General features: G+C 42.5%; 1 protein-coding gene across 1 annotated transcript in view; it reads left to right on the forward strand.

Moving 5' to 3' along the window:
• Positions 1-639: 639 nt before the first annotated feature.
• The window catches only part of THSD7B (thrombospondin type 1 domain containing 7B), a 406,197-nt gene continuing 382,105 nt past the window's right edge, over positions 640-24,731 (forward strand). The window contains exon 1 of the mRNA XM_075829232.1: positions 640-1,013. The gene's annotated coding sequence lies outside the window, so the exon portion shown is untranslated. The remainder of the gene's footprint in view (positions 1,014-24,731) is intronic.

Consider the following 24,731-nt stretch of genomic DNA (forward strand, 5'->3'; position numbering starts at 1 on the left):
TAGGGACACAACCCTGTGACAAGGGGGGTTGTAGCACCCATTTGTTAATGCTTGCACAAAAGGTAGTGTTAAAAATAGTTACGGTGCGGCAGGGCGGAAGGCGGGGGCCCAAGGTTTGGTAACAGCCCAGGGCCTATGGTCTACTTAATCCGCCACTGGATATGATAGATAGATAGGACAGACAGACAGACAGACAGATAGATATGAGATAGATATGAGATAGATAGATGACAGATAGATAGATAGATAGATAGATAGATATGAGATAGATAGATAGATAGATAGATAGATATGAGATAGATAGATAGATAGATAGATAGATAGATATGAGATAGATAGATAGATAGATAGATAGATAGATAGATAGATAGATCGATCGAGCGAAAAAGAATAGACTATTTCCCTCTCTCATTGTTAAAGAACATTATTGTCTGTAAATAATAGCAGAAAACACTGAGTATTGGATGGAAGTCACTACATTCCTATATATATATGTTGGGGGTCAGTATTGAAGAGGCTATCTTGACAGTGCCCCTACCCTATGATGTTGCAGGCAGCCAGGTGGGCACATGCTGTACAGCAGGTAGTAGTTGTGCACATACATGTACGGCATGCATCCCTGAGACTTGTGCGGAGACAGATGGCATCACAGCCAGGAGGTGGGTCTTGCTGCTGGTAGCATTGGTGATGTTGGGGCTGAGGAGCAGTGTTTTGCTGAGCCTGTGCTGTGTGTGATGTACCCGGGACCACTGCATCCCTCTCCTTCCAGCCATTCCCACCTAAAAGTGGATTATACTTCTCTCCAGCAATGGATCCTGCAAACCTAGGGGGATCAGCTGCCATTAACCCCCTCCATCCCATGCAGCTGTGAACAATCTGAATGCTCAATGACAAGATCTGGGCACTTTCCTCAATGCTCTGGCTCCAGCTTCTTCCATTTATCCTGCAGTGTCCAAGATGCTCCAGTGTTCATTGCATGAAGCGGGTCTCCAGTGTGCACGGTCTTCTTAGAGGTAAGTGATGGCCACAATTGCTATATGCTCATCTGACTTGTGTGCTCTTTAGCTTTTCAGCTGTTGGGAAACTACAAGCCTCTAGCTAGCCGAGCATGCTGGGGGTGGTTGTTCTACTACTGTATACTCAGTGACAGGCAGCAGGAGTACAGTCTACAGATCCTCTAGGTGACAAGGATGCAGAAGTGCTGTCGTTGACTTGTACTCCTCCACAGCTATGATTTGCCCCTAATAAGAAATGCAGCCTATTGTGAGATTCATTGGTTAATAGAAGTTGACCTTGCTTGACAGAGATCAGCAGGGAAAAAAAGGAAAACCATTTGTTTTCTCTGAAGAAGAATTGTTCTGATCTATCTATCTATCTATCTATCTATCTATCTATCTATCTATCTATCTATCTATCTATCTATCTATCTATCTATCTATCTATCTATCTATCTATCTATCTATCTATCTATCTATCTATCTATCTATCTATCTATGAAATAGCACTCTCAGATTGGATACATTGTCGCTCTTATACTTATACACTTGGGAATTGCATAACTAACAATTGCATAATATAGAGGTATTATCCATTGCTACCTTCACAGGTTGGGTGGTTGCAATTACTAAGCAGGGAATCTTAAAAAAAATCCTATTCCCAGCAGCATCCCCCCCCCCCCCTCTGTGATTACCAAAAGATGTTTGAATTCCCATCATCCCTGTTGGGCTTTCACTTTGGGTGTCCCTTTAAGGAATTGTTATTTTTGCAACTTCTTCATGTGTAAGGTGAAGCATTGCTTTCATGCCATTGTGACCACCATATTGGAGAACATGTGTCAATCTAGGCGCATGGGACATCCATAAGACTGGTGCTCTAAGCCTTGGCGCACACCCTGGCACACAATCACAGCTGTTCTTCTACATGTGTGCCATTTCAAAAAGTTTGTTCCTCATGGACTCAAGGGCTGTGACATAAAAAAAAACAAAAAAAAAACTGTCTGATGCCATCTTTGCCTCCTTGGCACTGCCAGTGGAAGTGGTGTCCATGAATATAAGTACATGCCACCACCTCTCCTCCAGTATAATGAATGACACTGCCAGATTTCCAAAGATTTGATGTAAAAAGTTGTCCATTAGGGCAATGGTTTCCAACCTATGACTCTCCGGCTGCTCTCCATAGACACTGAACAAGCAGGGGCTACCAGGAGATGCGAGCTCAGCAGCCAACAGATCTGTAAATGCTCCTCTACATTATAATACAAGCTGTAAACATTGTGGTGGGCGCATTTCAAAATCCCTACCTTGGGCACCAAAATAACTTTTTGGTGAGACTGGTCCTGCCCTGATCTCAATTACTATATTGCAAGAGTAAGGCCACACGGAGCGGCACTAACCCGGCCACTATAATCTGCCATCTAATAATCTGGCATTTTTATAATCTGAAAAATATATTGTAGGTCCCACCAAATTCCTTTTATCTACCATCCAATAAACCAGAAGTCTAGTAATCCGGCACTCGTTTCTAGCGCAGAACTGAAATGTAATGGTGAGTTTCACAAGCCCAAAGGTTATGGCAGCAGATTATGTGTATAATGCATGATTGATGATGATGATGATGATGATTGATGATGATGATGATGATGATGATGATGATGATGGTAGTAGTAGTAATAATAATGATGATGATGATGATGATAGTAGTAATAATAAGTTGAATAACTCTGAATTAATCAAGGGGGACGGGGATTCGGGATTATCCGACCTGTTCATGACTCTCATCAATTAGCAAAAGAGGCGATCAGCCACCAAGAGCATCTCCCACTTTGGAGGACCAGGCATGCCCATGCATTGCACAGACACTACATTGATTTCAATGCTTCATTTTTCCTGTGGTGGCGCTGCAGAGAAATTGAACACGTGCTTCCACATATTATAGCTGATTCCTAGGGGTCTAAGCAGCGGGACACCTTGTGATCATCTCATTATCCAGGGACCTGTCTAGCAAGAGGGATTGTCCAAAATTGACAACTCCTTTGATACGTTTCGTTAATATAACAAAATTTATGTTATAAGATCACTATTCCATATGTCTGAATGTGTTGTTTATGTCTGTCAGACAAAATTGAGTATGATGTTTTAGGGCGGTTGTATGAAATTGGAAAAAAGGGCCTTCTTTTTCTCTTCCCCCAGAAACAGCGCCACTCTTGTCCATGGCCATGTCTGGTATTGCAGCTTCATTGAAGGGAATATTGCAATACCAGCCTATGGACAAAAAGTGTTAGCGTTACTGGAAAAATTTATAAAAATAACCCTTCTTTCCAATTTCCTTCAACCCCCTTTAACTTCAATCTGGAATTATTGGCTTGACTTTCTTTTAAAGGGGACTTTTCAGTAGGGTTATTCTTATATTTAAAAAAAAAAAAAATTCTACTTCAAGCTCCGTCTTACCGGCTTATTATACTGGGTTCTTGATTTGATAAAAAAATGGCACACGTGAAACATCATCTAAGTACTGTTTGATTTTTGACTTTTTCACCACTAGGGGCGCTGTTTCATTAGAGACTATGAATAAAGTAATTTTTAAATTAGCTATAAATCAATGCAACACCTCTCAAGGATTGGTGAACGGTGTAACAACTTAGGTTTTAGATGTGAAATGTCAGTATGACTTTATAGAAAAGCTGAAGTGATAAAAGGCTAAGAAAAAACAAGTCTGTATAAGGGTTGATGGATACTGATGCTTAGGGGTTTGCCAAATAAATTGGATAATTTTGGTAAGCTGAGCTCATTCTAGATTGAAGATAGGCAACCAGTGATCTTCCAGGAGTAGTTGTACAGGATCATACAGAGGCCTGGATCAAGCGTCAACACGATGAATGAGGATGGTGCTGCGCTCAGTATAGCTATGCTCCATGGTGGGCAGCTCCTCTTGTCCCTTTAAATTAGACATTAAAAAAAAAATGCCTAGTCGTATCCTTCATAAATCTTAATTATTCTGTAATGAAAAGTTCTGCAACTTTCTAATATAATGTGTGTTTCAATTTCTGCTTGCAGTCAGTGAATGAAAACATTCCGGTTTAAAATGAGACCTAATTGTTTGTTACAATTGTATCCAGTCTAGACAATCCCCTGTGAGCTAAATAAATCAACATCAGCAGCACAAAGCTCTCTCCTGTCCTGATAGTTTGCTACAATGTATTAGTGCAGGTAAAATGTATCAGTCTGGAGTCCAGGTTGTTATGTTTACAGAGAATTATCTAAGTTTGATAACATTATATCCACCTCCTGGTTGTGTGAGCAAGACTAGCTCAGAATCGGTTTTGAGCTTCTCGATGTAAATACAAATTTATTTAACTGACAGCAAGCAGAGATCTTGAATATTGAAAGGAATTGAAACACAAATTATATTAGAAAATTTTGGAACTTTCCATTATACAATGATTCAAATTCTTTAATCAAAAAATAAAAAATAAAAGTGGTTAACCATTTGATTACATGGACTATTAAGACTTTGACGATAACACTGTTGATCGTGTGATCCATAGGGTTGTAGGGATTTCATCTGATTGGGTACAAATATATCCCAGTAAAAGGGCCACGCTGTATTGTTGAGCTGTCCCTTGCTTGTATTGTTTGGGGGATTGCGGTTGCATAGTGCCTCCTCTCTCCTGCGCTGTATGTAGGGTATTTAAAGGGGTTGTCTGGTTTAGAAAACCCATTATAAAATACTCTACAAATGCATTTGAACCTAATAAAGGGAATCTCTCACTTGAGACCACCATAAATTAGCTGGAGTAGACAGCAGCTACAAAGAGTTTCCATCACTCTGGAGGACCTGGCACATTTGTGCATTACACAGGCAGCCCATTGGCACTGTAGGGAGATTGAACATTTGCTGTTCGGTCCCCCCATAGTTAACAAATGATCGCAAAGGGTCCCAGCAATGTGATAACCTATAAACAGCTTATTTTTAGAAACCCTCATAACAAAAAGAGATTGTCCAAAGTGGAGAACCCCTTTAAAACCTGTCCTAATTCCTCATACAATGTGCCCCTCGAGCCTTCTTTTCAATACTCAGTTTGCGCATTACTTATAATTTGTCTTGTTCCTGCACCCCCCCCCCCCAAACGTTCTCTTCTTCCTCTTCTTTTAGGGTATGTTCACACGCTTACTAAAAGACGTCTGAAAATACGAAGCTGTTTTCAAAGGAAAACAGCTCCTGATTTTCAGTCATTTTTTTTAGCAACTCGCTTTTTTTGCTGTGTTTTTTACGGACTTTTTGGGGCTGTTTTTCTATGGAGTCAATGAAAAACGGCTCCAAAAATGGCTCAAGAAGTGACATTCCCTTCTTTTTCGCAGGTGTCTTTTTATGTGCCCTTTTTGGAAAACAAGGCGTAAAAAAACGCCCCGTCGTTTCAGCAGTTTTCGGAAAATGGCCGAAAATAGCCTGTGTGAACAAACCCTTATACTTTTATGTAGCATGTTGCAGTCTTCCTATGATTTCTGTTGTCTGAGTTGGAGGAATCTAAAACAAGTCTGTGTAATATGGGGAGGTGGTGCAGTATACAGCAGGAGGGGTACAGAAAGAAAAAAAATTATATTCTGCAGAGTTTACCAATTTCACACTGGAGTCTGAGCCTTCACAATATTCCGATACTTCCTATCACTATTCAACTTGTGCTGTGTACACTGAGGGCAGGAGCAGCAGTCATATCATTATAATCTGAAAGGATAATTATAATGAAAGGTAAAACCTCTATTATACAGCTTGAGGCAGATAACACAGGGTCACATCATTGACAGTAGGTGATGGGGACAGCTCATCTCCTCCCCTCCCTGCACAGTGACTACTTCACATGTCACAGAGCACGCTCACTACATTCTCCCACTTCACATGTCACATAGCATTCTCACCACATTCTCCAACTGCACATGTCACAGAGCACGCTCACTACATTCTCCCACTGCACATGTCACAGAGCATGCCCACTACATTCTCCCACTGCACATGTCATAGAGCACGCTCACTACATTCTCCCACTGCACAGGTCATAGAGCATGCACACTACATTCCCCCACTGCACATGTCACAAAGCATGCTTACTACATTCTCCAACTGCACATGTCAGAGAGCATGCTTGCTACATTCTCCAACTGCACATGTCACAGAGCATGCTTACTACATTCTCCAACTGCACATGTCACAGAGCATGCTCGCTACAGTCTCCAAATGCAGATGTCATAGTGCATGCACACTACATTCTCCCGCTGCACATGTCACAGAGCATGCTCACTACATTCTCCCACTACACTTCACAGAGCATGCTCACTACATTCTCCAACTGCATATGTCACAGAGCATGCTCACTACATTCTCTCACTGCACATGTCATAGAGCATGCACACTTCATTCTCCCACTGCACATGTCATAGAGCAGGCACACTACATTCTCCCTACTGCACATGTCACAGAGCATGCTCACTACATTCTCCCACTACACTTAACAGAGCATGCTCACTACATTCTCCAACTGCATATGTCACAGAGCATGCTCACTACATTCTCTCACTGCACATGTCATAGAGCATGCACACTTCATTCTCCCACTGCACATGTCATAGAGCAGGCACACTACATTCTCCCTACTGCACATGTCACAGAGCATGCTCACTACATTCTCCCACTACACTTCACAGAGCATGCTCACTACATTCTCCAACTGCATATGTCACAGAGCATGCTCACTACATTCTCTCACTGCACATGTCATAGAGCATGCACACTTCATTCTCCCTACTGCACATGTCAGAGCATGGTCACTACATTCTCCCACTGCACATGTCATAGAGCATGCACACTACATTCTCTTATAAAAGTCAGTGAGTCACTTTCTGACTTTGCTTTCTTATGTCCAGGTACCTGCTGTAAAGCAGATCTCTGCAGCTGAACAGTTGAGTCAGCTGCTGCCCCATAATCATGTAAAGGAAATAGAAGTAAAAATATATGAAAAGCAATACAATGAAAATAATACATTTTCTTTTAACAGAATCTTTTCATCATATTTTTCTGTTGATATTTTGAGGTGAGTGCCCTGGTTATACAATACTGGCGCTGCCTTCATGTTTTCTGCAAGAAAGAAATCCCGAAGCAGCAGTAAAGGGATCCTGGAAGTTTATCAGGTGCTGGGAACAACTTTATTACAGGAACAGTGAGACTAGCGGGGACAGAGGTTGTATCTCCTGCACGATTGTTGCCACTGCATCAGATTTTCCAAGTTATTGTTGTTGTCTGGGGAGCTGGTTTATTGGGGATGAGAGAGGGCAGCACTTACTCCAATATGATCTGCCTCATGCCCACAGCAAATCCGTGCACACAGCGATATGAAGGCCCATACAACCCGCTATAAGGCACCTTCTTACGACACTGTATTTTTACCACCAATCTCCCCTACGGAAGAATACCTGTAAAATAGCAAGTGGTGAAACATACAACTTTTTTTTTTCCATAGGAATACATGAGAAAAAAAACTTCTATGAAATCGGAGGCACATGGAGGTAATGTATGGGCCCATAGACTTTAATGGGGGCCCTAGAGGTTGCCTCATAAATTTGGGCAAATGGATGTTATAGAGGAGGATCCAGTACTTCCATGCATTACGTGGTTTGCCATTTATTTGGATGACGGCCACTACAGGTAAAGCTACATTTAACCTATAGTGGCCGCTGCAGGGGAAATGTATAACACCCCCTATCCTGGGGATCAGAGCAGATTGCCGAAACTGCAGCTTCTTGGTTCAAAATTAGAAAAACATGGCTGCTTTCTTTTCAAAACAGTGCCACATCTGACCACAGGTTCTATGTGGTATTGCAGCTCAGTCCTATTGACTTCAATGGAGCTGATCTGCAATACCAGACACAATCCACATTCAGGTGGGGTGCTAAAAAGCAGCCATGTTTTTCTAATCCCGGACAACCATTTAAAAAAGGGATTGTATTCACAAGACAACACTTTTAAGGACAACATGGGTCTATTATATGGCCGTGTGCACGAAACCTTCAACAAATGTGAACTGCTCATCCAGTAAGTCGAAACATTGTGACTATGGATCCCATTTATTATATGTATTCTGTCACTGGATGGTCAGAGCGCCTGTTGTGATACACATGGTGAGCAGCAGTCCTATATACATGGTGAGCAGTCCTATATACATGGTGAACAGTCCTATGTACATGGTGAGCAGTCCTATATACATGGTGAGCAGTCCTATATACATGGTGAGCAGTCCTATATACATGGTGAGAAGTCCTATATACATGGTGAGCAGTCCTACATACATGGTGAGCAGTCCTATATACATGGTGAGCAGTCCTATAGTTAGATGATGGCGCCTGCAGGACACAGGAGGAGAATTTGATTACCTTGCTGCCCTGTAGGGTTATTATCTGATCTTTCTAGCTGTAATAATAACATATAAAGGAATTTCCTAAACGTGAACTTCACTTTACAGCATGTAAATTATCAAAGGGAGAAAAAAATTGTTAATAGAAAACTCACAGAGTCTCCAGTTAAGGCCATGTTCAGACGTGGCAGAGTTTTTCCGCTGCAAATGTTGGTGCAGATTTGGGGCAATTACGCAACGAATCTGCACCAACATTTGCATATTTGACAGGTAATTCAGACGTTGCAGATATCACAGCGGACTTGCCACAGATTTCAGTTTTTGCATTGCAATGGCTGAAATCGGCAGTGAAATTCCACTTCTTCTCTGCAACAGACAGTGCATGCTGCGGAGGGAAAAATCCGCCCCGCAGTCTATGGTCCACAGCGGAGATTTCCGCAACGTCTGAACTAACTTGCCTAAAAATGTATAGAAACAAATGTAAGAAACGGCCGCTGGAGAATTCCACTGCAATTCCGCCACACCTCAACGTGCCATAACTGGCTTTACCCCATTTCAAACACCCTATTTGGGAATTCTAAGTTAATAGTGGACAAACCCCAGTTCAGGACCCCTTTCTATTAGCCAGAGGGACGAGCAGATACAAAGAGCTTTTCTCGCTCCAGAGTACCCGACACATCCGTACATTACACAGACAGCTCATTGATTTCAATATTAACTGTATAATGCTTCATTACCCCTGTGGTGGTGCTGCAAGGGAATTAAATACTTGCAGTATTATAATAATTATTTTCGTGTATATAGGGGGCAGTATAAGGGCATGTCCACACGTGGCGTTTTTCTTCCGCAACTGTCCGCATCAATGGCGCACATAATTTGCGTTGCAGATTCTGTTGCGACTTTGCCTAAAATGGGCATTAAATTGATGCGGACTGGCCGTTGAGTATTGAGGTGAAGAGGGCTTCCCTTCTCTCTATCAGTGCAGGATAAAGAGAAGGGACAGCCCTTTCCCTAGTGAAAGTAAAAGAATTTCATACTTACCGGCCGTTGTCTTGGTGACGCGTCCCTCTCTTGACATCCAGCCCGACCTCCCTGGATGACACGGCAGTCCATGTGACCGCTGCAGCCTGTGATTGGCCTGTGATTGGCTGCAGCCTGTGATTGGCCTGTGATTGGCTGCAGCCTGTGATTGGCCTGTGATTGGCTGCAGCCTGTGATTGGCCTGTGATTGGCTGCAGCCGTCACTTGGACTGAAACGTCATCCCGGGAGGCCGGACTGGAGGAAGAAGCAGGGAGTTCTCGATAAGTATGAACTTCTATTTTTTTTACAGGTTGCTGTATCTTGTGATCGGAAGTCACTGTCCAGGGTGCTGAAACAGTTACTGCCGATCGCTTAACTCTTTCAGCACCCTGGACAGTGACTATTTAGGGTATGTGCACACACACTAATTACGTCCGTAATTGACGGACGTATTTCGGCCGCAAGTCCCGGACCGAACACAATGCAGGGAGCCGGGCTCCTAGCATCATACTTATGTACGATGCTAGGAGTCTCTGCCTCGCTGCAGGACAACTGTCCAGTACTGTTATCATGTTTTCAGTACGTGACAGTGGTCCTGCAGCGAGGCAGGGACTCCTAGCATCGTACATAAGTATGATGCTAGGAGCCCGGCTCCCTGCACTGTGTTCGGTCCGGTACTTGCGGCCGAAATACGTCCGTCAATTACGGACGTAATTAGTGTGTGTGCACATACCCTTACTGACGTCGCCTAGCAACGCTCCTGTAATTACGGGTGCACACACGTAGTCACCCGTGATTACGGGAGCCCCATTGACTTCTATGGGCCTGCCTGTGCCGTAATAACGGCCCATAATTACGGGCGTTTTTACGTTAGTGTGCATGGGGCCTCAGTGGCTGTAGACCTAGAAATACACAGGTCCAGCCAGAATGAAGAAATGTAATGTTCGTAAAACAAATACGCTACGCAGCACACATAACATCTGCGGACTTCATTGCAGAATTTTGACTCTCCATTGAAGTCAATAGAGAAATTCCGCAATGAGTCCGCAACAAGTCCGCTACACGTCCGCAACAGTCAGTGTATGCTGCAGACACCAAATTCCGCACCGCAGCCTATGGTCCGCAACGTGTAAACGAACCTCACTAAAAAGCTGTGGAAAGCAATGGAGAAACGTGCGCGCTGCAGATTTCCGCAGCGGACTGTCTGCAGCGGAATTCCAGAGCAATTCCGCCACGTCTGGTCATGCCCTTATAGTATTTATGTTCTTGTATATAGGGGGCAGTATTATAGTAGTTATATTCTTGTATATAGGAGCAGTATTATAGTAGTTATAGTCTTGTATATAGGGGGCAGTATTAGGCTGGGTTCACACGTGGCGGAATTTCACTTAAATTCCGCTGCGGACACTCCGCAGCGTTAATCCGCAGCGGAGCCGTTTGTCCATTGACTTTCACTTTAATTTAGCAGTGTTCGTTTAGACGATGCGTAAAATTCCGCTGCGGAGCATAGGCTGCGGAGCGGAATTTGGTGTCCGCAGCATGCTCTGTCTGTTGCGGAGCAGTGGCGGACTCATGGCGGAATTTCTCCATTGACTTCAATGGAGATTCTAATTTCCGCAATGAAGTCCGCAGCTGTCATGCACATGTTATGTGTGCTGCGGATGCGTCTTGCTTTTTTAACTTGACATTTCTTCATTCTGGCTGGACCTATGTATTTCTAGGTCTACAGCCAGACTGAGGAAGTCAATGGGGCTCCCGTAATTACGGGAGCGTTGCTAGGAGACGTCTGTAAATAGTCACTGTCCAGGGTGCTGAAAGAGTTAAGCGATCGGCAGTAACTGTTTCTGCACCCGGGACAGTGACTACCGATCACAATATAGAGCAACCTGTCAAAAAAATAGAAGTTCATACTTACCGAGAACTCCCTGCTTCTGTCTCCAGTCCGGCCTCCCAGGATGACGTTTCAGTCTAAGTGACGGCTGCAGCCAATCACAGGCCAAGCACAGGCTGCAGCGGTCACATGGACTGGCGCGTCATCCAGGGAGGTCGGGCTGGATGCCGAAAGAGGGACGCGTCACCAAGACAACGGCCGGTAAGTATGAAATTCGTTTACTTTCACTAGGGAAAGTGCTGTCCCTTCTCTCTATCCTGCACTGATAGGAAGAAGGGAAGCACTTTTCCCGCAGTCCGCAGCAGCTAGTCCGCATCAATTTTCTGCACATTTTGTGCAGATCCGCAGCAGAATCTGCAACGCAGATTCTGTGCGGCATTGATGCGGACAGTTGCGGAGGAAATCCGCCACGTGTGGTCATGCCCTAATAGTAGTTATATTCTTGTACATAGGGGGCAGTATTATAGTAGTTATATTCTTGTATATAGGGGGCAGTATTATAGTAGTTATATTCTTTTACATAGGGGGCAGTATTATAGTAGTTATATTCTTGTGCATAGGGGCAGTATTATAGTAGTTATATTCTTGTATGTAGGGAGCAGTAGTATAGTAGTTATATTCTTGTATATAGGGGGCAGTATTATAGTAGTTATATTCTTGTATATAGGGGGCAGTATTATAGTAATTATATTCTTGTATAGAGGTGGCAGAATTATAGTAGTTCTATTCTTGTATATAGGGGCAGTATTATAGTAGTTATATTCTTGTATATAGGGGCAGTATTATAGTAGATATATTCCTTTATATAGGGGAAGTATTATAGTAGTTATATTCTTGTATATAGGAGCAGTATTATAGTAGTTATATTCTTGTATATAGGGGGCAGTATTATAGTAGTTATATTCTTGTATATAGGGGCAGTATTATAGTAGTTATATTCTTGTATATAGGGGGCAGTATTAGGGCATGACCACACATGGCGGAATTCCTCCGCAACTGTCCGCATCAATGCCGCACAGAATCTGCGTTGCAGATTCTGCAGCGGATCTGCACAAAATGTGCAGAAAATTGATGCGGACTGGCCGCTGCGGACTGCAGGAAAAGTGCTTCTCTTCTCCCTATTCAGTGCAGGATAGAGAGAAGGGACAGCACTTTCCCTAGTGAAAGTCAAAGAAATTCATACTTACCGCCCGTTGTCTTGGTGACGCGTCCCTCTTTCGGCATCCGGCCCGACCTCCCTGGATGACGCACCAGTCCATGTGACCGCTGCAGCCTGTGCTTGGCCTGTGATTGGCTGCAGCCGTCACTTACACTGAAACGTCATCCTGGGAGGCCGGACTGGAGACAGACGCAGGGAGTTCTCGGTAAGTATGAACTTATATTTTTTTTTTACAGATACATGTATATTGAGATCGGTAGTCACTGTCCCGGGTGCAGAAACAGTTACTGCCGATCGCGTAACTCTTTCAGCACCCTGGACAGTGACTATTTACAGACGTCTCCTAGCAACGCTCCCGTCATTACGGGAGCCCCATTGACTTCCTCAGTCTGGCTGTAGACCTAGAAATACATAGGTCCAGCCAGAATGAAGAAATGTCATGGTAGTAAAAACAATACGCTCCGCAGCACACATAAGATCTGCGGACTTCATTGCGGAATTTTGACTCTCCATTGAAGTCAATGGAGAAATTCCGCCATGAGTCCGCAACCAGTCCGCCACTGCTCCGCAACAGACAGAGCATGCTGCGGACACCAAATTCCGCTCCGCAGCCTATGCTCCGCAGCGGAATTGTACGCATCGTGTAAACGAACACTGCTAAATTAAAGTGAAAGTCAATGGAGAAACGGCTCCGCTGCGGATTAACGCTGCGGAGTGTCCGCAGCGGAATTTAAGTGAAATTCCGCCATGTGTGAACCCGCCCTTATAGTAGTTATATTCTTGTACATAGGAGCAGTATTATAGTAGTTATATTCTTGTATATAGGAGCAGTATTATAGTAGTTATATTCTTGTATATAGGGGGCAGTATTATAGTAGTTATATTCTTGTACATAGGAGCAGTATTATAGTAGTTATATTCTTGTATATAGGAGCAGTATTATAGTAGTTATATTCTTGTATATAGGGGGCAGTATTATAGTATTTATATTCTTGTACATAGGAGCAGTATTATAGTAGTTATATTCTTGTATATAGGAGCAGTATTATAGTAGTTATATTCTTGCATATAGGGGCAGTATTATAGTAGTTATATTCTTGTATATAGGAGCAGTATTATAGTAGTTATATTCTTGTATATAGGGGGCAGTATTATAGTAGTTATATTCTTGTATATAGGAGCAGTATTATAGAAGTTATATTATTGTACATAGGGGGCAGTATTATAGTAGTTATATTCTTTTACATAGAGGCAGTATTATAGTAGTTATATTCTTGTATATAGAGGGCAGTATTATAGTAGTTATATTCTTGTACATAGGAGCAGTATTATAGTAGTTATATTCTTGTATATAGGGGGCAGTATTATAGTAGTTATATTCTTGTATATAGGGGGCAGTATTATAGTAGTTATATTCTTGTATATAGGAGGCAGTATTATAGTAGTTATATTCTTGTATATAGGGGGCAGTATTATAGTAGTTATATTCTTGTATATAGGAGCAGTATTATAGAAGTTATATTATTGTACATAGGGGGCAGTATTATAGTAGTTATATTCTTTTACATAGAGGCAGTATTATAGTAGTTATATTCTTGTATATAGAGGGCAGTATTATAGTAGTTATATTCTTGTATATAGAGGCAGTATTATAGTAGTTATATTCTTGTATATAGGAGGCAGTATTATAGTAGTTATATGGTATATAGAGGCAGTATTATAGTAGTTATATTCTTGTATATAGGAGGCAGTATTATAGTAGTTATATTCTTGTATATAGAGGCAGTATTATAGTAGTTATATTCTTGTATATAGGAGCAGTATTATAGTAGTTATATTCTTGTATATTGGGCAGTATTATAGTAGTTATATTCTTGTATATAGGGGGCAGTATTATAGTAGTTATATTCTTGTACATAGGGGGAAGTATTATAGTAGTTATATTCTTGTACATAGGGGGCAGTATTATAGTAGTTATATTCTTGTATATAGGAGCAGTATTATAGTAGTTATATTCTTGTATATAGGGGGCAGTATTATAGTAGTTATATTCTTGTATATAGGTGGCAGTATTATAGTAGTTATATTCTTTTATATAAGGGCAGTATTATAGTAGTTATATTCTTGTATATAGGGGCAGTAGTATAGTAGTTATATTCTTGTATATAGGGAGCAGTATTATAGTAGTTATATTCTTGTATATAGGGGGCAGTATTATAGTAGTTATATTCTTGTATATAGGGGGCAGTATTATAGTAGTTATATTCTTGTACTTAGGGGGTAGTATTATAGTAGTTATATTCTTGTATATAGAGACAGTATTATAGTAGTTATATTCTTGTACTTAGGGGGTAGTATTATAGTAGTTATATTCTTGTATATAGGGGACAGTATTATAGTAGTTATATTCTTGTATATAGGGAGCAGTATTATAGTAGTTATATTCTTGTATATAGGGGGCAGTATTATAGTAGTTATATTCTTGTATATAGGGGGCAGTATTATAGTAGTTATATTCTTGTACTTAGGGGGTAGTATTATAGTAGTTATATTCTTGTATATAGGGGCAGTATTATAGTAGTTATATTCTTGTATATAGGAGCAGTATTATAGTAGTTATATTCTTGTATATAGGAGCAGTATTATAGTAGTTATATTCTTGTATATAGGTTCAGTATTATAGTTGTTATATTCTTGTATATAGGGACAGTATTATAGTAGTTATATTCTTGTAGGCACGTTTTGATTATTTGTATCTTCACTCTGTTCCCTGTGTCTTGTCCTCTCTTCGTTATTAATCTCCCAGTCATCTACATGTCTTTTCCTATTCTTGCCTGTTATCATCTACTTTCATCACTTACTACACCTTACCTCTGAGTATAATTTGGGCCTTTAAAGACACGTCCAGACATGGCGGAATTGCAGTGGAATTCTCCAGCGGCCGTTTTTTACATTTGTTTCAATACATTTTTAGGCAAGTTAGTATAGACATTGCGGAAAACTCCGCTGCGGACCATGGGCTGCGGTGCGGAATTTTCCCTCCACGGCATGCACTGTCTGTTGCGGAGAAGAAGCAGAATTTCACTGCGGATTTCAGCCTTTGCAATGCAAAAACTGAAATCTGTGGCAAGTCCGCTGTGATATCTGCAACGTCTGAATTACCTGTCAAATATGCAAATGCTGGCGCAGATTCGTTGCGTGATTGCCCCGAATCTGCACCAACATTTGCAGCGGGAAAACGCCGCCACGTCTGGCCGTGCCCTAATTGCTGGGCCCCATAGCGCTGGTATGCCTGCTACCCTGGTTGTTATGCCCTTAATTATAATCTTTCTCTCTTTCATTTGTGACTGTAATGGCATTTTTCTGTGTTCTACATTTATATTATATATTTTTTATTATTATTATTACTATGAAAAATAATTAGAATAGTAATTTGACCACATAAGAAGTGTTTTCCACTAGCCGGGTCCTTACAGATACATTTGCACTGATTCCATCAATAAATGTCCCCTGCTGTGTCGCTGCATTGCAATTCCTCATCCTCCATCAGAATGTAGAAGGTGTTATATACAGCAAACATCTTAAGTACGTTTTGCAGCATGCAGCAGTGTCAGGGGGTGATGGATGATGCATGCCGGTATATTCTGCTTCCCAAGTGTGGTAATCACTTGTAAAATAGGATATATTCTACCTCCAACATGTTTTTATTAGATTTCACAACGCATTGGTGCATGCCCGCTTCTGAGACTTCTGCTGCTGGGGTGTATTTATATTAATCTCGCTCTTTGGCAAGGACCTTTAACTAGGTAGACATCACACAGCACATACATTGCACACGTTTCCTAGGCCATTACATGAGTAAGGACATGTATTAACCTTTTGGTCCTGGCTGACTAATGTTGTGTGTCGCTAACATAAGATTGTCATCCCAAGGACGCATATAATTCATGGTTGTGAATTCATCTGCAGCAGAAAGCATTGTTGAACTACAAATCCCAGCATGAAAGGCTATGAGACAAATAAGAAGGACAGAAAGAAAGAAAGAAAGAAAGAAAGAATAAAAAGATATGGAAATTAGATATATAGTAGATTGACAGACAGATAGATATATTTTTAGATTGAGGTAAAAAGAAAAAAATATAGATAAAAATGAGATATAATGACATTTCAAAAGACCACCCCCGATCTACACCAGATTTTTCTGTGACCTGTATATTTTTTTCTGAGAGCACTAGCCCTCTAGAAAACTATTTTTTTATGAAATTCTGGATGGGTGGCTCAAAGTGGTATAAGGATAGATAGATAGATAGATAGATAGATAGATAGATAGATAGATAGATAGATAGATAGATAGATAGATAGATAGATAGATATGAGAGATAGATAGATAGATAGATATGAGATAGATAGATACATGGCCGGCCTTAGCTATGTTCGACCAGTGCGGTCGCACAGGGCGCCTGCCGCCAAACGGCAAGGGGGGCACCAGCGGGTGTGTGTATCCCCACGCCGTTGCAACTACCAGCGGGGATACACACATTAACTGCAGTCGCACCCGGGCACTTCTTCACTTAGTGGCCATCGCTACCGCTGTAGCAGCCATAGCGGTTGCTAGCGGTGACACCCGGCATGAGGGCGGTGGCGCCGCTAGCAGCTGCTGTGGCTGCTATAGCGGTAGCGACGGCACTATAGCAGAGAAGGGAGATATCTCCCTGCTCTGCTGTCTACTAGCGCCACTGTAGCTCCCTTCAGCTACAGTGGCGGTAGTAGACAGCAGAGCAGGGAGATACATCCCTTGCTCTGCTATAGTGCCCCCCTGTAGATATCAAACCCCCCCTTCCAGGATAGCGTCACCGTAGCTACCTGAAGGAGCGGAATCACCGTGTGACCGGGGATTACGGTGCTAGGGCGCTGCTTGATGCCTCGGTCCATATATGGACAGTGACATCAGGGAAAACTCCTGAAGCGGAATCCCCGGTCACAGCATTGCAGACTCTATGATCGGGGATTCCACTCCAGGACACAGATGTCAGGAGCATCTCCTGGAGTGGAATCGACGGTCATAGCGTCTGCAACGCTGTGACCGGGGATTCCGCTTCAGGAGTTTTCCCTGATGTCACTGTCCATATATGGACAGAGGCATCAAGCAGCGCTCCAGGACCAGAATCCCCGGCCACACGGGGATTCTGCTCCTTCAGGGAGCTACAGTGGCGCTATCTTTACTGGAAGGAGTGGGGGTTGCTATCTACAGGGGGGCTGTGGGCTGTGTGGCACTACCTACAAAGGACAACTGTGCAGGAGCACACAAAATACCCAGCTTTCCTGGGTATCAAAAAAAAAAAGTGTGGAAATAAACTAAGATATAACTTTTATTTAATCTAGCTAAAAGGATTAATCCTTTACTCAGACTAAATAAAATGTATAACTTAGTTTATTTCCAGACATTTATTTGATAGCTGGGAAAGCTTGGTATTCTGTGTGCTCCTGCACAGTTGTCCTTTTTTGAATGTCTATTGCCCGCCAGCTATCGGTCATTTCGTAGTCCTTGCACTACCTACAAGGGAGCTGTGGGCTGTGTGGCACTACCAACCAGGGGGCTGTGGGCTGTGTGGCACTACCAACCAGTGGGCTGTGTGGCACTACCTACTAGGGGGATGTGTGGCACTACCTACCAGGGGGCTGTGGGCTGTGTGGCACTACCAACCAGTGGGCTTCGTGGCACTACCTACTAGGGGGCTGTGTGGCACTACCTACCAGGGGGCTGTGGGCTGTGTGGCTCTACCAACCAGGGGGCTGTCGGCTGTGTGGCACTACCAACCAGTGGGCTGTGTGGCACTACCAACCAGGGAGCTGTGGGCTGTGTGGCACTACCAACCAGGGGGCTGTGGGGCAGTACCAACCAGGGGGCTGTGGGCACTACCAACCAGGGGGCTGTGTGGCACTACCAACCAGGGGGCTCTGGGTTGTGTGGCACTCCCTACCAGGTGTCTTTGCGACACTTCCTACCAGGGGGCTGTGCGGCACTCCCTACAGGGGGCTGTGTGGCGCTACCTACAAGGGGGCTGTGTGGCGCTACCTACAAGGGGGCTGTCTGGCGCTACCCACAAGGGGCTGTGTGGGGCTATCTACAAGGGGCTGTGTGGCGCTACCCACAAGGGGCTGTGTGGCGCTACCTACAAGGGGCTGTGTGGCGCTACCTACAGGGGGAATCTGTGAGTGGGGGTCTGATGGTCATTTTACTGAGTGGTGGGCTGATGGTCATTTTACTGTGAGTGGGGGGTTGATGGTCATTTTTCTGTGAGTGAGGGGCTGATGGTCTTCAAGTGGTTTCCACCTCTGACCTCCAATTGAAATTAATAGGAGGCAGAAGATACCTGCGGCGCTCGTTTGGAGCTTTTTTTCCTGCGTCTTTTGCATTCGCTTCAACAGCTTAAGAAAAAACACAAAAAAAAGGTCAAACAACGCTGTCAGTTGCTGAAGGAATTTTGAGGCAGATTTTTTTTGCCTAACAAAAAACGTGTGTGAACATGCCCTACGAGTGGAGTGCTTGTTCTTAACCGTTTTCTGTCTTTCTCAAAACAACTTTTGGTAGGGGGGCCCTGAGGAAATTTTGTTTTTCCAGTGCTGCCTCGAGTCCGAAAAGGTTGGGAAACTCTGTACTAGGCTACAGGGTCCCGTCATGGAGCAGCTCAGTTCGTCATGGGAACGGGGCCTAGGTGAGTGCAATTTATGTTTTTGTTTGGGGGCAATGTCTACAAGTGGCAGGTGCGGGGACTGTATGGCACGATCTACAAGGGGGAGGTGGGGGACTGTATGGCAATGTCTACAAGGGGGAGGTGGGAGATTGTATGGCACTGTCTACAAGGGGGAAGTGGTGGGGGGCTGTATGGCACGATCTACAAAAAGGAGGTGGGGGTTTATGGCACTGTCTACAGGGAGGCTATATGGCAAAATCTACAGGGGGGCACTATACTGTGTGGGGGCCACTAAGCGGATATTATACTGTGTAGGGGTACTACAGGGGGCATAATACTGTGGGCACAATTAGAGGACAAAATACTGTGTCCTTGAAGGGGTTGTAATATATTATTAAATATTATTATTATACTGTATGGGGGCACTAAAGGGGCATTATAATTGTTTTATGGGGAATTTTTTTTTAATGATGGGGTGGGGCACCGAGAGATCATTTCGCACAGGGCGCCATCTATCCTAGGGCCGGCCCTGGATAGATATGAGATAGATTAGATAGATAGATACATCACAACAAAACAAGAGGCAACCTATTTACGCACGGAAGCCGCGGCAGGTAGCGATGTGAGGAGTAGCCCAATTGGATTAAGTGTTAAGCGAAAACCACAATGGAGTTTTTCGACTGAAAAATCCTTAGTGTGTACATTTAAGTCAAAAATTGCAAAAAGTTATTTTGGCCTTTGAGATATTTACACAGAAACGTCAGGATTTCATTGAACCAGCAGCAGAATGATAATTTTCATCCTCCGTTTCTTGAGCAGTGTGACCTGCGCGGTGCGTGATTAAAAGCTGTAGATCAGGATAAATAAGCCTGAGGTCTCTTCTGTTCTAGTGACTGTGACAGCAGTTTTTATGTTACTTGTAATGACAAACAGCATCTTGTAGTCAATACTGGCAGTCATTTACAGCCGGGCAGCACGGGGCCATCTCATTTACTAGAGGTTAGACTTAATTTCATCTGTTTGCTGCTCTTTGCAGAACATTTGCTCATTTTTATTTGTAACCATTTTAAAACAGAGAACACAAAAGTACACAAGACTTATTCCCGGAAGCCCGTAGATCGCACACGGCTTAAAAAAGTGAAAAGTTATACTTTATGTCCCCAAAAAATTCAGTGTACTGTGGGATCAATGTGGATAAACAGCTGGGATCATTGATTTCTCTGACTCTTGTAGTAAGAGCAGGAGCTTCGCTGTCAATCACAGAAGCGAATACAGTACAGTTTTATCTAGTGACTCACAGGTGACGTCTTTTCAGATTGGTGTAGCTCACTTTCCCCTTTCTTCTCCATCCGACCCAGACCACCATGCCGACTTCTACCAGCCACCACTCGTCTCTGCCGACTATGCTGCCCAGACATCTTTGGCTCCTCACTTTTCCAGCACCCTCTGCTTCTATTCTTTACCCTCTACACAAACTTCCCATCCTGCCTCCCCTTTAACAGTACCATCTTGCTTTCCCCATTACTTTGCCTGCTGCTGCCCCAGGTGCCCACATTACTGTAGCTACTGCATAGTAAATTGTCCCCAAATACTGTACTTCAGAAATAATTGGCATTACTATTGTAATCCCTAAATTTATAGACAGTGCCTAAGATGATAATTGTTCCCCACACAGTAATGTGTCCGTCTTTGTGCCCTACACAGTAATAGTGATGCCTTGGTGGCATCAACACAGTAGTAATGCCCCTATTTGTGCCCCTACACAGTAAGGCCACGTTCACACGTGGCAGAATTTTTCCGCTGCAAATGTTGGTGCAGATTTGGGGCAACGAATAACGCAATGAATCTGCAGCAACATTTGCATATTTGACAGGTAATTCAGACGTTGCAGATATCACAGCGGACTTGCCACAGATTTCAGTTTTTGCATTGCAATGGCTGAAATCCGCAGTGAAATTCTGCTTCTTCTCCGCAATGTAATGAGCTGCTGCGGAGGGAAAATTCTGCACCGCGGCCTGATTTCCGCACAGTTATTTTCTGCAACGTCTGAACTAAGTTTCCTAAAGATGTAGAGAAACAAATGTAAAAAACGTCCGCTGCAGAATTCCACTGCGGAATGTCCGTAGCAGAATTCAACAGCAATTCCGCCACGTCTGAACGTGGCCTTGTAGATGATAGATAGATAGATAGATAGATAGATAGATAGATAGATAGATAGATAGATAGATATGCGATAGATAGATATGCGATAGATAGATATGCGATAGATAGATATGCGATAGATAGATAGATAGATATGAGATAGATAGATAGATAGATAGATTGATAGATAGATAGATAGATAGATAGATAGATAGATAGATAGATAGATAGATATGAGATAGATGGATAGATAGATAGATAGATAGACATGATAATTTTTTTAATGATCAATTACCAACTTTCAAACCCTGTGTAATCCTCTACTTTACTAGTTCTGCACTGGGCTCTATAACATCTTTTGCCACCAACCTTATCAGATACAGAGAGAAAAATGTAACGAGTGGAACTGAATTGTGCTGCAATTCTCTGTTTATCTTTGCAAATGACCTCATTCATGGATCTTTACATTCATATATTTGTGCAGTTGTCTGCAGAATTGGGAAGGAGATGTGAACTGTTACCCTAGAAATCTACAACTGTATGACAACCGAAGATGTCTCTGTTCTAATTGCAAATCCTTTTTTTTTGTTGTTATTCTATTAGGCCAAGTTCCGACGTGGCAGAATTATTCCTCTACAAATGTTGGTGCAGGTTCGGGGCAATTACGCAACGAATCTTCTGCAGCATTTGCATATTTGACAGGTAATTCAGACGTTGCAGATATCACAACGGACTTGCCACAGATTTCAGTTTTTGCATTGCAAAAGATGAAATACGCACTGAAATTCCGCTGAGCAGAGCATCACCAGACTCCAGTACTGCTGCCGACGTCATTGTCCATATACAGACAGTGACAGTGACGTTGGCAGAAGTTGTGGAGTCCCCAGGCAGAGCATAACCTAGGAAACCCACGAATTGACCAAATATGGACGTCGGCAGCAGGGCTGGAATCCCGAGCAAAGCGCTAGCTGATGCTCTGATTGGGACTCAAGCAATAGGCAATGTGACTGCCCCTTGCGGTCATGTTCACGAACAGCACAGGAAGCAAGAGCTCAGTCACGTGGGAGCGTCATCATTATTAGAAAAGCTCCAGCACTTCCGGGAACAATTCACGGGGTTTGAACTGTACCTTTTAGTACAGAATTTTTTATTAAAGTACATTAGTAAGTTACTTTATTTCACATAAATATATTATTGCAATGCAATTTTTGGTCCCCGGATAACCCCTTTAAGCTTTATGTATATTTTTGTCTCATACCTATTCAGTTATAGTAAGGCTTTACTTTACCAGGGACAAGATTAAGGGTATGTTCACACGAGGGCGTCCGTAACGGCTGAAATTACGGGGAAGTTTCCGCCTGAAAACATCCCCGTAATTTCAGCCAAAACGGCATGTGCAGGCGCTTGAACGCCGCGTCCATTACGGACGTAATTGACGCTGCTATTCATTGGAGTCAATGAATGATGGCTCCAATTACGGCCAAAGAAGTGACAGGTCACTTCTTTGACGCGGGCGTCTATTTACGCGCCGTCATTTGACAGCGGCGCGTAAATATATACGCCTCGTGTGAACAGACAAACGTCTGCCCATTGCTTTCAATGGGCAGATGTTTGTCAACTCTATCGAGGCGCTATTTTCGGACGTAATTCGGGGCAAAAACGCCCGAATTACGTCCGTAATTAGTGCGTGTGAACATACCCTAAATCTGCTCTCTCAACGCTATATTTTATTATCCTGGCAAGGCAGAGAAACTTGTTGGTAGCCTCTACCTCTAGCTCAAACCACCAGGGGCACCATCCACCAGCCCACCTATAGATATACCTATCCTATCTATCTATCTATCTATCTATCTATCTATCTATCTATCTATCTATCTATCTATCTCATATTGATCTATCTATCTATCTATCTATCTATCTATCTATCTATCTATCTATCTATCTATCTATCTATCTATCTATCTATCTATCTATCTATCTATCTATCTATCTATCTATCTATCTATCTATCTATCTATCTTTATTATTTCTGAATGATTTTTACACCAATAGGTCATCAACCACCTAGTAATATATTACTACCGTGTTATGAGAAATATACACTGCAGTAGACGCACACGATTTTTCAATTAAGCCACATTCTGGATGACTTCTACCGTGGCTATAGACACGTGTCCATGGTGTATATGTCTGACATTTACCTATAAATGTGCCAAGTAGTAGTGTTAATCCTCAACAGCACTTCTGCTTTGGGTCTGGATGATTAAGTAGACGCAGGTCATAGCCGCTGGTGTTACTGGCTCATTATAGTCCACAGCTTGAGGGCTGTGGAGGGGATGAAGCTGCTCCTACTGTGGGATATGAATATTACAGAACTACACTGGCTTCTCATGTCCTACTATGTGAGTTACATGCTGGAGTCTCCAGCTGATCCAACCATGGAAAGTGATCATTATATGACCCAGGACCTTGTCTTTTCCAGCCCTGGGTGTCGCTTCATCCGTTTTCTGCTCACACGCTGTGTAATTAATGTACAATATTACTGCCCTTACTGCAGTCAGCATCATGATTTATATGAGATTGATCCTTAGGCTTCTAATAGAACGTTACCCTATTATGTGCTTGTATAATTTGTCCTAAATCCAAATAAAAAACACCAGTAAATGTAAGTCCCCGGCTGTTAGTTATATTTGCTTCTGGGAAAGATGGGTGCCAGCCAACTGATTGCAATTAGAACGCCCATAAAGATAATCACTCAGCTTTCCAAGACTAATAAGTGTCAGGATTGCCGTGTAATGAAGCAGGATGGAAGCCGTGGATCTATCAACACATACACAAATTTGATATCTACAAAACTGGGAAAGTTGATTGACAAACCCTATGAAAGCTGTAATGGAAGCCATATGAGATATCATTCAACTTTGGCAGAAACACAACTAAGACATCTTTAACAACTTGGCTGATGGACTTATATTTAGTGTGTTTTTAATGGAAAAAGGCTCTTTGAGTTCTGTAAAAATGTTATTACTTTCAGTGGAAATATTTACTAATGAAAGTGTGTGTATTAACACCTGATACATTGAAAATAACAGTAAAGTATAGAAAGCAGAATGTTAACATGTATAATACTGCCCCTATGTACAAGAATAGAACTACTATAATACTGCCCCCTATGTACAAGAATATAACTACTATAATACTGCCCCATATGTACAAGAATATAACTACTATAATACTGCCCCCTATATACAAAAATATAACTACTATAATACTGCCCCTATATACAGGAATATAACTACTATAATACTGCTCCCTATATACAAGAATATAACTACTATAATACTGCCCGCTATATACAAGAATATAACTACTATAATACTGCCCCCTATATACAAGAATATAACTACTATAATACTGCCCCTATA

The sequence above is a fragment of the Rhinoderma darwinii genome, chromosome 6 (genome assembly GCF_050947455.1).
Source record: "Rhinoderma darwinii isolate aRhiDar2 chromosome 6, aRhiDar2.hap1, whole genome shotgun sequence".
Lineage (NCBI taxonomy): Eukaryota > Metazoa > Chordata > Amphibia > Anura > Rhinodermatidae > Rhinoderma > Rhinoderma darwinii.